The sequence below is a fragment of the Miscanthus floridulus genome, chromosome 8 (assembly GCF_019320115.1).
Source record: "Miscanthus floridulus cultivar M001 chromosome 8, ASM1932011v1, whole genome shotgun sequence".
NCBI lineage: Eukaryota > Viridiplantae > Streptophyta > Magnoliopsida > Poales > Poaceae > Miscanthus > Miscanthus floridulus.
In genome coordinates, this window is record NC_089587.1 from 218,532,229 (window position 1) to 218,547,541 (window position 15,313).

Consider the following 15,313-nt stretch of genomic DNA (forward strand, 5'->3'; position numbering starts at 1 on the left):
AGATCGAGAAATGGAGAATGTGCGTTGATTACACTGGCCTCAACAAGGCGTGCCCGAAGGACCATTTTTCTTTGCCACGCATAGACCAGATAGTCGACTCCACCTTAGGATGCAAAATCCTCTCCTTTCTGGATGCCTAGTGGGTCTTGCGAACCCTAGCATTGGGAATCATGGCTCGATGGGTAAAGATGTACAATTTCTGTAGAAATAATTAACCTGTTATAACAGCCGTGCTCACGGATACGAGCGGTCTAGATCCTTCAAGATTAGTGGTTACTGTGGATGGTGGATGGTTGGGAATTGAGATAAATATGACTATACTTTAATGTCACTTGGGAATTGGGATTGTTCATTAAAGTAGTGATTCAGGATGCTAAAATTTGATCAACTAAAATTGCGAACAGCAGTCAAACAGTGTCAAACCTTTTTGAGCCTCATAGATCCCTTTGATATACTTGCTAAGAATGGTGAGCTTACACTTGCTTTACATCCAATGAAAATCCCGGATGGGTAACAGATAATGGATATGAAGAGTTCCCAGAGGATGTCCGGGACTACTAGGGAGACGTTCACCAGTTGGAGTCCCTGTGGCAGTTGGGCTAGTTATTCCGCTGTGATTGTAATAATATTGCCTTTGAGCAAACTTTGTATTCATTTTATGATGAGATATGCGATATAATAAGTACTTTACTTTGATACTATTGCAATTTGTGATATATGTGTGTGTTTGGACATCCTAGGTGCACATATATGAGTACCTGGTTTTGCTATACAAAATTGGGTGTGACACCCACTCCACGGTGCTAATAGTAGGGTGTGAGGCAGAATCACATAGGCCGTGATAACGAGCCATGGAACAATTTTCGCTAGCCAATAGATCTACTCAAGATCCAACATGCCTTAACCGCATGCTATGCACGATCAAGATTGATGTAAAATAGCCGATAAAATATAACTCATCTTTTAAAGTGCAGATTAGATCAGTTTAGATTAACAAACAATGGGTTAAAAAAGATATAAGGCCGATCTAGATCAATCCCAATCGAGCGAAGTGATATTGCTGTAATTAAATAAATAATGGAAGCAATAAGCAATATCGGTAACTTAATGAATCTATCCAAAGGAACGCCACCCTTAGATAGAGCCGATAACTTGACCTTAATCTAGTTCGAGCAGTGGAGGTTGACCGAATCGATGCAGCTATACTTGAACTAGACAAGAGTCGATAACTAACTCATACCAGAGTCGTAGTGGAGGTCGGCCGGATCGATGTAGCCATACAAACAGAGGTATAAGCCATGATGGTACTTACAGACAAGCAGTGGAGGTCGACCGGATCGATGCAGCCATACTTGCTGAAGAACTCGCCGAGATCTACTCTACTCCTACTCCTAAGGGGTGGCGGAGCCGAAAAAAGTAAATAACTTGTATTGGATTGATTGTGTGTCTTTTACAATAGCCGGGGTTTGATATTTATACCCGGGACCTACGCATGACTCCTACCTAAGCACGACTCATCACAATCTTTGGCCTTAAGAGAAAACATTCCTAATTTAAGATAACTTGGACTCTAATCTTTCCCTTTTTGTAGAGTCCAACATATTTTGTCCTAGCGTCGATCGTAGCCTTTGTCGTTATCTGCTGGCACTGCCTTAAGAAAGTCGATTCTAGTGTTGCATTTGAATCGGCTAGTCCCGATCTGCACGCAATTGATTCCTTGATGACATGATCTTGGGAGCTTTTGAGTCCCTATGACTCTTCTTTCAAATTTTGGTGTAAACACATGGCCCCTAATTTTGGGATAAAAGTAATTTTATTCCAAAATTATCACGTCTGTGTCCCCAATAGGGCCGCAGTCACGGGTAAAGAATCTTGATCTGGGGTCTATTGTTTGTCGTCATCTATGTCAGCTCATGAGCCCATGCTTCAAAACTTTTACGAGAGCATCATTGCTTCACAGGCACTTGGATCCATCCTTCTAGGCTGGCTATAAAATGTCTATCCGATCCTGGCGAGAGCAACTCAACAATTCAACCATATTTCTCTTGTATCTACCTCCTCGAGTTCTTCCGACTCCGCTGGACCCCCCATGGTCTATCCTTTTGCTATGAAGATCTTGAGCGGTTAGAAGAACTCTTGTGCATAGGGTGATTGTGTCACTCATTCTAGAGCCTTGTCGAGCAAAAGGATCAGCTATTGTGGTTAGAAGAATTCTTATGATATCACCTGAGTCTTCTCTCCATGCACGCAAAGCTATTCTAGTGTTTGCAAGGGCTAAAATGTGTGGACACCTTCCCCTTGTTTGTTCCACCAAACGACCATCGGAAAAACCATAGGCTTCTTTCCCATAGTTTCTCAAGGAGTGCCAAGTTGTACATCCTCAAGGATAAGTTGACAAGCTTCAAGATGAAAGATGATGAGAGCATTCTGGAGATGTTCCATCGATTGCAAGTCATTGTCAATGATTTGAAGGCATTGGGAGAGAAGATCAAGGATGATGATGTCTCTCATCGGTTCTTGATATGCCTACCTCCAAGATTTGAGATGTTGAGATTGCTCATCATAAGAGGAGGATTGAAGGAGATTACCCATAACTAAGTACTAGGTGATGTCTTGACCCAAGAGACATACCGTGTGGAAAGGGAAGGGGATGATAAGGATGACAAAAAGGAAGAAGAAGACAAGAAGAAGAAGAGTATAGCATTGAAGGCTAGCTCATCATCATCCAAGAACAAGGGCAAGTCCAAGAAAGAATCAAGTGATGATGATGATCTTAGTGATATTGATGATGATGCTATGGCCCTCTTTGTACGCAAGATGGGAAAATTCATGAAGAAAAAGGGCTATGGTGCAAGAAAGAGAAGAGATCACACCAAAAGCAAAGAATATGTGAGAAGATGCTACAATTGCAAGAGTCCCAATCACGTTGTAGCAAATTGTCCCTACAATAGTGACAATGATGAGGATGAGAAGAAGAAGCTCAAAAAGGATAAGAAAGAAAAGGAGAAGAAGGAGAAGAGAATGACCTTCCAAAAGAAGAAGAAAGGTGGAGGCTATGTGGTCACATGGGATAGTGATGGCTCTTTGGATAGTGATAGCTCCAGTGATGATGACAAGAAATCTATCAAGAGAGCACTAGCAAGCATTGCCATCAACAACAAGCCCTCCATCTTCGACACTCCATCGACATGCCTCATGGCAAAGCCTACTAAGGTAAAATATGATGTGAGTGATGATGATGAATGTGAAAGTGACGATTGTAGGAATGATGATAATGATGATGAGGAGGAGGAGGAGTACAACAAGGAGGAACTCTTGGACATGTGTGAGCAAGTGCACACTTGCAATGACATGAAGAGAAAGGAGTGCAAAGAATTACGCAAGAAAGTAAAATTTCTTGAGCAATCCCTTGATAAGCTCAATGCCACTTATGAGAGGCTAATAGAAGCCCATGAGAAGCTTGGCAAAGCTCACTCTAAGCTTGAAAAGGCTCACTCCTCTCTCATTGAGCAAGTCAAAGTGGAGGAAGCCAAGAAGGAGCAAGTGATTGTATCATGTGATGTGAGACTAACTTGTGATCTTATTGATGAATCTTTTTATAAGCCTATTGTAGTTGCTCCCACTTACACTTCTTGTAGCACGACTACTTCTACTTCACCTTTGAGTGATGGTCTCACTTGTGATGCCTCACTAATGGTGGAAAATAAGACTCTCAAGAAGAAGGTGAATGAGCTCACTCGTGTCTTAGGCAATGCCTATGGTGGAGATGCCCACTTGCTAAAGTGCTTTGGTAGCCAAATGTTTTCTCTCAACAAAGAGGGATTAGGCTATACCCCTAAGAAAGGCAAGGCAGCCTTTGTCACTCCCAAAGTCAACTTTGTGAAGGGCAATGGTCGGTTTTGCAATAGATGCAAGCAAGTTGGGCATGTAGAGCAATATTGCAAGATTAACAAGAACAAGCTACCTATTGTATCCTCAATTAAATTTGATTCTTGTTACATGCTTGTTAAGGGTGCCAATGGTGTGAAGGCTAAGTTCATTGGTACACTAATTGTGGGACCAAAGAAGGAGGCCATTTGGGTACCAAAGACCTTAGTAACTAACCTTCAAGGACCCAAGCAAGTTTGGGTACCTAAAAAGAATTGATCTTCTTTTATAAGTCAATTATAAAGCCGGAGGAAGGCATTGGGTGCTTGATAATGGGTGCACACAACACATGACCGGTGATTCAAGAATGTTCAATTCAATAAATGAAAACAAGAGCAATGGGATTGATAGTATCACATTTGGTGACAATGGCAAAGGCAAGGTCAAAGGGCTTGGTAAGATTGCAATATCCAATGACTTGAGCATTTCAAATGTGCTACTAGTAGAGAGCTTGAACTTCAACCTATTGTCGGTAGCTTAATTGTGTGATCTTGGTTTCAAGTGCATATTTAGTGTGGATGATGTAGAGATCATAAGTGTTGATGGCTCTAACTTGATATTCAAAGGATTTAGATATGAGAATCTATACTTGGTTGATTTCAATGCTAGTGAAGCTCAATTGATAACATGTTTGATCACTAAATCTAGCATGGGTTGGTTATGGCATAGAAGGCTTGGTCATGTTGGAATGAAACAATTGAACAAATTGATTAAGCATGACTTAGTTAGAGACTTGAAAGATGTCACATTTGAGAAGGATAAGCTATGTAGTGCATGTCAAGCTAGAAAACAAGTTGGTAACACACATCCTAAGAAGAGCATGATGAGCACATCTATGGCATTTGAGTTGATGCACATGGACTTGTTTGGACCAACCACATATACAAGCATTGGTGGAAACAAATATGGATTTGTGATTGTGGATGATTTCACTAGATACACATGGGTATTCTTTCTTGTTGACAAGAGTGATGTGTTTGCAACATTCAAATTATTTGTCAAGGGCATTCACAATGAGTTTGAACCAACCATCAAGAAAGTTAGAAGTGACAATGGTAGTGAATTCAAGAACACTAGAAGTGATGAGTTGTGTGATGAATTTGGAATTAGACATCAATTCTCAGCCAAGTACACTCCTCAATCAAATGGCTTAGTTGAAAGGAAGAATAGAACTTTGATTGACATGGCAAGATCAATGTTGAGTGAGTACAATGTGAGTCATTCATTTTGGGCCAAAGCAATCAACATGGTTTGCTACTATAGCAACCAACTCTATTGTCACCCCATGATGGAGAAGACACCTTATGAGCTATTGAATGGAAGAAAGCCCAACATAGCATACTTTTGGGTTTTTGGTTGTAAATGCTACATATTGAAGAAAGGCACTAGATTGAGCAAGTTTGAAAAGAAATGTGATGAAGGTTTCTTGCTTGGTTACTCCACTACTAGCAAGGCATATAGAGTTTGGAATTTGGCTAGTGGTACTCTTGAGGAGGTTCATGATGTGGAGTTTGATAAAAACAAATGGTTCCCAAGAGAAAGATAAGAATCTAGATGATGTAAGAGGCACTCAATTGGTCAATGCAATGGAGAACATGGACATTGGTGATATAAGGCCTAGAGAGGTGATTGATGTTGAAGATGACAAGAATCAAGTGCTCTCTAACTCAAATGTGTAGGCTAGTGGTTCTCATGATCAAGTTCAAGCAAGAACTAGTGATGACAAAGTGCAAGATCAACAACAAGTGGCTAGTTCATCATCTCAACCAAGTGATCTATCAAATGCAAGCAATCAAGTGCAAGTGCTTCAACCAACCAATGTTGCAAGAGATCATCCCTTGGACACTATCATTGGTGATATTTCAAGAGGTGTGCAAACTAGATCAAGATTGGCTTCATTTTATGAGCATTTATTATTTGTGTCATCCATTGAACCTAAGAAGATAGATAAAGCTTTGAAGGATGTTGATTGGGTCAATGCTATGCATGAAGAGCTAAACAACTTCACAAGAAACCAAGTATGGGAGTTAGTTGAGAGGCCTAAGGATCATAATATGATTGGAACCAAGTGGGTCTTTCGGAACAAGCAAGATCAAGATGGGATAGTAATAAGAAACAAAGCAAGATTAGTGGCTCAAGGTTACACTCAAGTTGATGGTCTTGACTTTGGAGAAACATATGCCCCGATTGCAAGATTGGAAGCAATTAGGATCTTGTTAGCCTATGCTTGTGCCCACAACATCAAGTTGTACTAAATGGATGTGAAGAGTGCATTTCTCAATGAGTACATCAATGAGCTTGTGTATGTTGAGCAACCTCTTGGTTTTGAAGATGAAAAGAAACCCAACCATGTCTACAAGTTGAGAAAGGCTTTGTATGGATTAAAACAAGCACCTAGAGCATGGTATGAGAGATTGAGAGATTTCCTACTCTCTAAGAGATTTAAGATGGGAAAGGTTGACACCAATCTCTTCACCAAGAAGCTTGGAAATGACTTGTTTGTAATGCAAATCTATGTTGATGATATCATTTTTGGGTCAATAAATCAAGATTTTTGTGAGGAGTTTGGTAAGATGATGGCAAGTGAGTTTGAGATGTCCATGATTGGAGAGCTTAGCTACTTCCTTGGTCTTCAAATCAAGCAAATGAAGAATAGCACATTTGTGAGTCAAGGCAAGTATATCAAGGACATGCTCAAGAAGTTTGGAATGGATGATAGTAAAGCTATTAATACACCAATGGGGATAAGTGGAAGCTTGGATAGTGATGCTAGTGGCAACATGGTGGATCGAAAGATGTATCGGTCTATGATTGGAAGCCTACTTTATGTGATCGCATCAAGGCCGGATGTGATGTTTAGTGTATGCATGTGTGCTAGATTCCAAGCCTCACCAAGAGAAAGTCATTCGAAAGCAACAAAGAGAATATTGAGGTACTTGAAGCATACACAAAATGTTGGATTGTGGTATCCTAAAGGAGAAAGATTTGAGTTGATTGGATATTCGTACTTCGATTATGCGGGATACAAAGTTGAGAGAAAGAGCACATCGGGCACATGCCAATGTAACACCCTAAATTTTCATTTTCTAAAAATAGCCAAATTGATTTATTTAAGCAATTTTGGTGAGCATTGAAATATAGGAAATAAATAATTTTTGTGAAAACTAAAATCAAATATAAGGTTAGCTGCAAGTGATGCATACATGCTGTTGCATATTTATTTTGAGATGAATGGTTTTGATTCGAATTCCAAATGAGTTCAAAATCTAATTGAAATTTGTATTTAAAATGCTTTTGGAAAAAATTGTTTGGAAAAAGAAAAGGAAAAATTCCTCTTTCCCTCTCTTCCTGGACTTTCGGCCCCATGGCCATTTCCTTCCCCGCGGCCCAGCACCGCAGCCCAGCCCCGCAGCCGCGCCAGCCCGGTCGCGCGCCTCGGCCGTTCGGCCCAGCAAGCCCCGCCGGCCCACTCGGCCGCCAACCGCTGCCGCGCCCTTCCTCGCTCCTTCAGCCGCTGACCGCCTGGCCCCGCCTGCCAGCGCCTTCCCCTTCCTTCGGCAACCGCCCGCTCAAGCCGCGGCCGCAACCGCGCCCACGTCGCGCGTCGTGGGAGTCCTCCCGTTGCCTCGGCCTCGTTAAAAGGCAGCCGAGCCCCCCCCCCCTTGCGCGCCCCTGCTGCTCCGCTCTGTTTTCGCCTCGTCCCGGCCGAAACTGCCGCACGGAGGAGCCCCGCCGATCTCCGACCTCGCCGTCCGCGTCGCCGTCGTCTCCGAGCCGTCCCCACCTCCGTTTCTCGCCCGTGGTGAGCTCGCCGTGGTCCCCTCTCTCTCCCCATGCATTTCTTTTCGAGTTTTGTGGCTTTTTAGCGCCTTTTCCGCAAGCGTCCGCGAGCTCTTGGCCGTCGGCCATGGCGGCCGCCACTCCAACCTTCTCCTCCGGCCGTCGTGATGGCCTGGGCGAGTTCCCCTCCTCCCCAGCTTTCTCCCGGTGCCTCCGGATTTCCGAACCGTGGCCCCTAGCCCCGGAACCACGCGCGCCAGTGAGCTTCACGCCGCCGGCCATGGCTTGCCTCGCCGGAGTCACTGTTCCGGCCGGCCGAAACCCCCAGGCTAATCCAAACCGTCCGATCTGGATCTAACGGCCGAAAATAGAAGATACCCCTTCGGGGGTAAATTTGCTAAAGAGTCCCTGGATTTTTCTAAGTCCTAACCCGCCGTCCTTAGCGTATTTCTCCGAATGCGCAAACCCGTTTAGAAAGCGTAAACTTCGCTGTTTAAGTCAAAAGTACGCTTTCAGTATTTACAGAAATGCCATTCGAACTGTTTCGCTTATAGAATTGTCGTTTTAACTCCGAATTGATCCATTCAAATCGCGTTAGCTTCGTAATTTCATAAGCTACATGTTGGAGCTACTGTTAGTCAAGTTTGGAACTTTTTAATTTCATGATTAGAATTAATTAAATATAGGGCTTTTGGAAAACCCGTTTTAATCATAACTGTCGCATTTTAGCTCCGTTTTTCGTGAAATTCGCATTGACGTGATCGTAGCGAAACGTAGATTTGTTTTACAAACATTTTATTTTGATTTCAATACTGTTGGTGTACTGTTCTAATGATAGGAGTGTTTGCTTTGCATGAATGCTTTTGGAATGTTGTATGTTGCCGTGTTGGTCGCGTTCAGACGGTGAGGAAAACGTTGGAGACCAAGAACTCTTCGACGACCAGCAGGACCAGCACGAGTTTGTGAACCAAGGCAAGTATAACATGGGCCTTCCTTGTTGTCCTATTTCACTTTAAGCAATTACTCATTTGCATGTGTCTAAATTTGATACCCGTAAGGACATCCTAGTGATTGTTATCCTGTTTCTTGTCTCCTATGGGTTAAATGCATATGGGTAGATTGCTAGTGCTCTAACTGAACTTGATATACATAGTGATGAATGATACTATGGAACAAAGTGAGTAACATGAATTATATCAACTGTTCCATAGGGCGAAAGTGCAAATGACCTTTGTTCATTTTGCTCCCGGCCCTCCATAAGGACTTATCTGTCGGCAAAAGCTGGGACTGACAGTGCAACCGGGAGAGTCATATGGCTCTGACTTTAGCTCAGTAATAGGATCCTTCCTAACTAGTTAGAGGTTACCTTTTTGGCGCAAATGGGGCTTGCCACTTTGGGTATAGGGCTGCCTCTGTTCCTATGAGTATAGCCGCGATGGATTTGTGCCATAGGAAAGGGGGGTCCCTACATCTACCTGCCAAGGAAACCTAGCGGCCCTAACTTGTTAGGGAAACCTATGAAATGGCTTCATAGTGTACCCTGCCCGCTCACCTTGGTAGTGACATGGGAGTAATTAACCCGGGCGTATGGGGATCACGACTCGCGGTGAATGTGCACCACCTCTGCAGAGGGTAACAAACTGTTATAACAGCCGTGCTCACGGTTACGAGCGGCCCGGAAAACTCACAGAATAACTGGATACTTGATGATGATCAATTAAGTTGTTCTATGATGACATTTGGTACACCTGACCTTGATATTTGTTCTCATGGGAATTAAATGGGAGCTTAAGCATAACCTGATAATACTTGAGAATAAAAGTTTAACCTATTAAAAATGCTAACTGCAGTAAACCAGAGTCTATCCTTTTGAGCTTCATAACCCCATGTTAGCTTGCTAAGTACGGAATGTACTTACACTTGTTTATTTTCTTTACTTGGATAAAAATCCCGGATGGGTAACAGATGACATCGGGTATGAGGATTTCCCGGAGGATTATTAGGCTTGTGGTCAACCAGTTGACCTTCCCTGTGATGACGGCCATGAGAGTTTATTCTATTTTTATTATTCCGCTGTGATGTATGATACTAAGTTCTATTATAACTCTGATGTATGAGACATTGTGATGATACTGTTGTAATTTGTCAGCTTGTGTGTGTGATTGATTCCTGGGCACACACGAGTTTTGTGCATTCAATTTTATCCTTAAAATTGGGTGTGACAAATTGGTATCAGAGCCGTGTTGACTGTAGGACGCAAGCCTAGTTAGAAAATGGTCGTTTTAGCTGTTTTGCTCCTCTGGTTTCTTGCTTACTGACTTATTCTTGTTATTTTATTAAAACATTTATGCTTTTCATACCTTAATCTATTATTTAAAATTGTTGATTCTAATTTCATCTCACTCTAAATCTATAGATGTCTCATAATCCGAAGACTGCTCGACTCAGCACCGCCGGCTATCGTGCCATGTTCACCCCGCGTGCCCCACCAGCGGAGAGGGAGATTGTGATCATCTCCGACGACGAGGAGATGGCTACACCGATGCCTACTCCTACACCAGTCGCCGTGCCCGTCTACCCTGTGGTGGCTACACCTGAGGAGTCGACGGCTACTTCCCCTACCCCTGCACCCTCCCCAGCTGCCCCCGTGGAGGACGAGGAGATTGGCTGGAAGTGCAAGTACTACTTCAAGCCAGCTCCCGAGACAGCCTACTACCACACTCTCCTCACCCGCGTGCTGGACGACTACTTCCCCGACTTGCACGCCTCCATCAGCTATCACTGCGCCGAGTACAAGCACCCACTGGAGGCTACCTTCTGGAAGGTAGAGCTGGTGGTCACCGCATGGAATGATATCATCAATGGACATGAGGTGGAGACTGTCCACAGTGCCCCTGCCAGGAGAGCCCATGCTTTGGATGGCATGGAGGATGCGGCACAGAATGCCTACATCCACTACCATGGTCGTCGCTTCGAGGCCATGAGGGAGGATCGCTTCAGGTTCCTTCCTCGAAATGATCATGAGGGTGTTTGGCAGGTTTTGGCTCCACCAGAGAATGACCCCACTTTGGAGGCAACGGTGCAGCATGTCCACGCTATGCAGGGAGTGGATGATGAGGTCAAAGGAGAACTGCGTGCATCTCAGAGGGCGCAGAGACGTCTTCAGAAACAAGTGGATGAACTTCGAGCACAGCTGGGACAGCCTTCCATCTACAAGAAGAAGCGCCGTTCCTTCACCATGATTGACACCGCTCCATAGGTGTTAGGTGCCTTGATCTAGATTATCACGTCGTTAGATTGTGTCCTTATTTAGTCTTGTTGGTCTTGTGAACTTGGTTGATTAGATGTTTGATTTGTGAACTTGGTTGAGTTGGTATTTTGCTTGATTGCTGGAAGTTTGTGGGCATGTCCACAACTTCCTTAGATTGGAATTTTAAATTTAGAATGAAATCTTAATGCAGAAGTATCACTTTATCTTATCTCTGCTGTGCTGATTTCTGGATCAGCCTGTGTTCTTTATCTGGTAACTCAAAATCTGGGATGATAAAAATTCTAAAATTTTTGTGGAGATAACTAGACCTCTGTATCTTTCAAGTGTCTTTGGAATCACGTCAATAGCTATTCAGGTTTGGGAGATCTAATTTGCACAAGTTGATGTTCCTGCGCTGTCTGGAACTCAGAACAGTTTCGGTTTAGCTCTATTTTTGACTATGTGCGAATTCGAATCTGTAAAAGTGGTCTAAATGAAAGTTGTAGCTGATGTCCTAAGCTTTCTAACGAATCTTGGTGCACCTCCGTTGGATCTCTGGAACTCGAGTTATAGCAGTTTTACTGAACTGCTGAATTTGAATCTTGCCCAGAAAATTTTCAGCATTGTTTCTTATCTCTTGTAAGCTCTCTATAATTGGAAAGATCTCTAAATTTTGCCCATTTGTTGGAAAACAGATGGCCGCAAGAGGAGGAAGAGGCAGAGGCCGTGGTCGTGGACGTGATGCTCTTATGAATCCACCACCGCCACCTGTGACCATGGAGCAGATCTTGGGTATGCAAGCGCAGCTGATGCAAGCTATGATGCAGCGTTTGGACAATGAACATGCAAGAGGTCCACCGCCTGTCCAGGTTAGAGATAAGCGTGGAGAGTTTATGAAAGGTCGTCCACCGGTGTTCACACATGCCACAGACCCTATGGAGGCCGATGACTGGTTGCGTGCTGTGGAGAAACAACTGAACATAGCACAATGCAACGACCTGGAGAAAGTGTTGTATGCTTCCGGGCAACTCCAAGGAGCTGCTCAGGATTGGTGGGAATCATTCCAGTTTGGACGTCCCAACAATGCTCCTGATATCACTTGGCAGGAATTTAAGGACAGTTTCCGATCATACCATATTCCTGATGGACTAGTGGAACTGAAGCAGGAAGAATTCAGATCTCTCAAGCAAGGATCAATGACTGTGGCGGAATATCGGGACAAGTTTGCACAACTATCCCGCTATGCTCCTAATGATGTGGCAGATGACAAGGATAAGCAACGCCGTTTCCTCAAGGGACTCTATGATGGACTGCAGCTCCAGCTGATGTCTAATACTTATCCTAACTTCCAGTCCTTGGTGAATCGCGCAATCGTGATTGATGATAAGCGCAAGGAGATGGAAGCTAAGAAGAGAAGGCTCCAAGGGCAAGCTTCTGGAAGCAACACTCGCCCACGTGCTTTTCCCCAGCAAGGTTTCCAGCAGAGGAATCAAGGACCAACTCATCAGGGAAACCGTGGTCAGTACCCTCAGCGGAACCAGTTCCAGCAACGCCCTCAGTTTCAGCAACAGTTTGGAAATCAGCGTCCCCCGCAACAGACTGGCAATCCTGCAACACGCCAGGGAGTGCCTAACAATGCTCCTGTGAAGAGTGGCGCACCCAACAATCCCAATGCCTGTTACCGATGTGGAGAAGTAGGTCACTATGCTCATCAGTGTCCTAAGAAGCAGAACCAGCAAGCACCTCAGAATCAGGCCAACAATCAGAAGTTCAACGCCCGACCACCTCTCACAGCGAAGGTGAACTATGTGTCATCTGATGCAGCTCAGGAGACGCCTGAGGTCATGTTGGGTACGTTCAGTGTCAACTCTATCTCTGCTACCGTACTTTTTGATTCTGGTGCTTCGCATTCTTTTATCTCCCAAGCTTTTGTTAGAATGCATAGCATACCTTTGTGTGCCATGAAAAACCCAATACTAGTGAATTCCCCGGGAGGTAGTATGCCCGCTTCTTATTGGAGCCCCTCAACTAGCATTTCCTTAAGGGGGGTAGACTTCAAGGTGAAGCCTATTGTTTTGAGAACAGCGGGAATTGACCTTATCCTGGGAATGGATTGGATGAAACAACACCGGGCAGTGATACAGTGTCAGGAGAAATCTGTGGTTGTGACATCACTCAATGGGGATAGAATCTGTGTAGAAGTAGTAGTGCAAGCTCAGCCTACAGCCACAGTGAATCAGCTAGATGGTGAAATCAATGAACAAGATCGTGTCGTGGAGGAATTTCCGGATGTCTTCCTCGATGACTTGCCAGGTATGCCACCTGACCGAGACATTGAATTCATTATTGAATTATTACCTGGAACTGCACCAATAGCTAAACGTCCATATAGAATGGGAGTTAATGAATTAGAAGAGCTTAAGAAACAACTAAAAGAGTTGCAAGAAAAAGGTTTCATATGCCCCAGTTCTTCCCCATGGGGGGCACCTGTGATCTTTGTGGATAAGAAGGATGGTAGTCAATGGATGTGTGTGGATTACCGCTCACTTAATGAGGTTACCATCAAGAATAAATACCCTTTGCCTAGGATAGATGATTTGTTTGATCAGTTGAGAGGAGCTCATGTGTTCTCCAAGATTGATCTCCGATCTGGTTATCATCAGCTTAAGATTCGGAACTCGGATATACCTAAGACAGCATTCACTACACGGTATGGATTATATGAGTACACCGTTATGTCTTTTGGATTGACCAATGCACCTGCATATTTCATGTATTTGATGAATAAGGTGTTCATGGAGTTTCTGGATAAATTTGTGGTAGTATTCATAGATGACATACTAATATTCTCCAAGACTGAAGAAGAACATGCGGAACACATAAGAATGGTCTTGCAAAAGCTTAGAGAACATAAGTTGTACGCTAAGCGGAGCAAGTGTGAGTTTTGGTTAAAGGAAGTCTCTTTTCTGGGTCATGTTGTCTCCAATGGTGGAATAGCAGTGGATCCAGGCAAAGTGCGAGATGTACTGAATTGGAAACCACCAACTACTGTAAGTGAGATTCGAAGCTTCTTGGGATTGGCTGGTTATTACCGAAGGTTCATTGAAGGTTTTTCCAAGCTAGCCAAGCCTATGACAGCTTTGTTGGAAAAGAATGCTAAGTATGTATGGTCGGATAAATGCCAGGCAAACTTTGAAGAGCTAAAGAAGAGATTGACTACAGCTCCAGTATTAATTTTGCCCGATTTAAACAAGAACTTCTCTATATATTGTGATGCATCCCGTTTGGGTCTTGGATGTGTGCTTATGCAAGAAGGAAGAGTGGTTGCATATGCATCCAGACAACTAAGGAAGCATGAGTTGAATTATCCTACTCATGACTTGGAATTGGCAGCTGTGGTTCATGCTTTAAAGATCTGGAGACATTATCTGATTGGACATAAGAGTGATATCTATACTGATCATAAAAGTTTGAAGTATATCTTCACCCAATCAGATCTGAATTTAAGACAACGTCGTTGGTTGGAATTGATCAAAGACTATGATTTGGAAGTGCATTATCACCCGGGAAAGGCAAACGTCGTAGCTGATGCACTTAGCAGAAAGAGTTATGCCAATGGTATTCAGACAACATCTATGTCAGCAGAGTTGTGTGCTGAAATGGAGTATCTCAACTTGAGTCTGGTCACTAATGCAATAGAATTGGTGATAGAGCCTACTCTAGAGCAGGAGATACGCAAAGGTCAATTGGAGGATGAAAAACTTAAAGAGATAGCAGAGAATGTAGTGCTTGGAAAGGCACCCGGATTCAGAATGGATGAGAATGGAACCCTTTGGTTCGGTAAAAGGATATGTGTACCGGAAGTGAAAGCTATCCGAGATGCAATTCTGCAAGAGGCCCATGAGTCTGCTTATTCTATACATCCCGGAAGTACCAAAATGTACTTGGATCTCAAAGAAAAGTATTGGTGGTATGGTTTGAAGAGAGATGTGGCAGAATATGTGGCTTTGTGTGACACTTGCCAAAGAGTGAAAGCTGAGCATCAGAGACCTGCAGGGTTACTACAACCAATGAAGATCCCAGAATGGAAATGGGAAGAAGTTGGCATGGATTTTATTGTAGGATTACCCCGCACTCAAAGAGGGTATGATTCAATATGGGTAATAGTGGATCGACTCACCAAGGTCGCTCACTTTTTACCAGTCAAGACTACTTATAATGGTGCAAGATTAGCAGAGTTATATATGGAACGAATAGTGTGCTTACATGGTGTTCCCAAGAAAATTGTGTCGGATAGAGGCACCCAATTTACATCGCAATTCTGGCATAAAGTACATAGATCTTTGGGAACAAAGT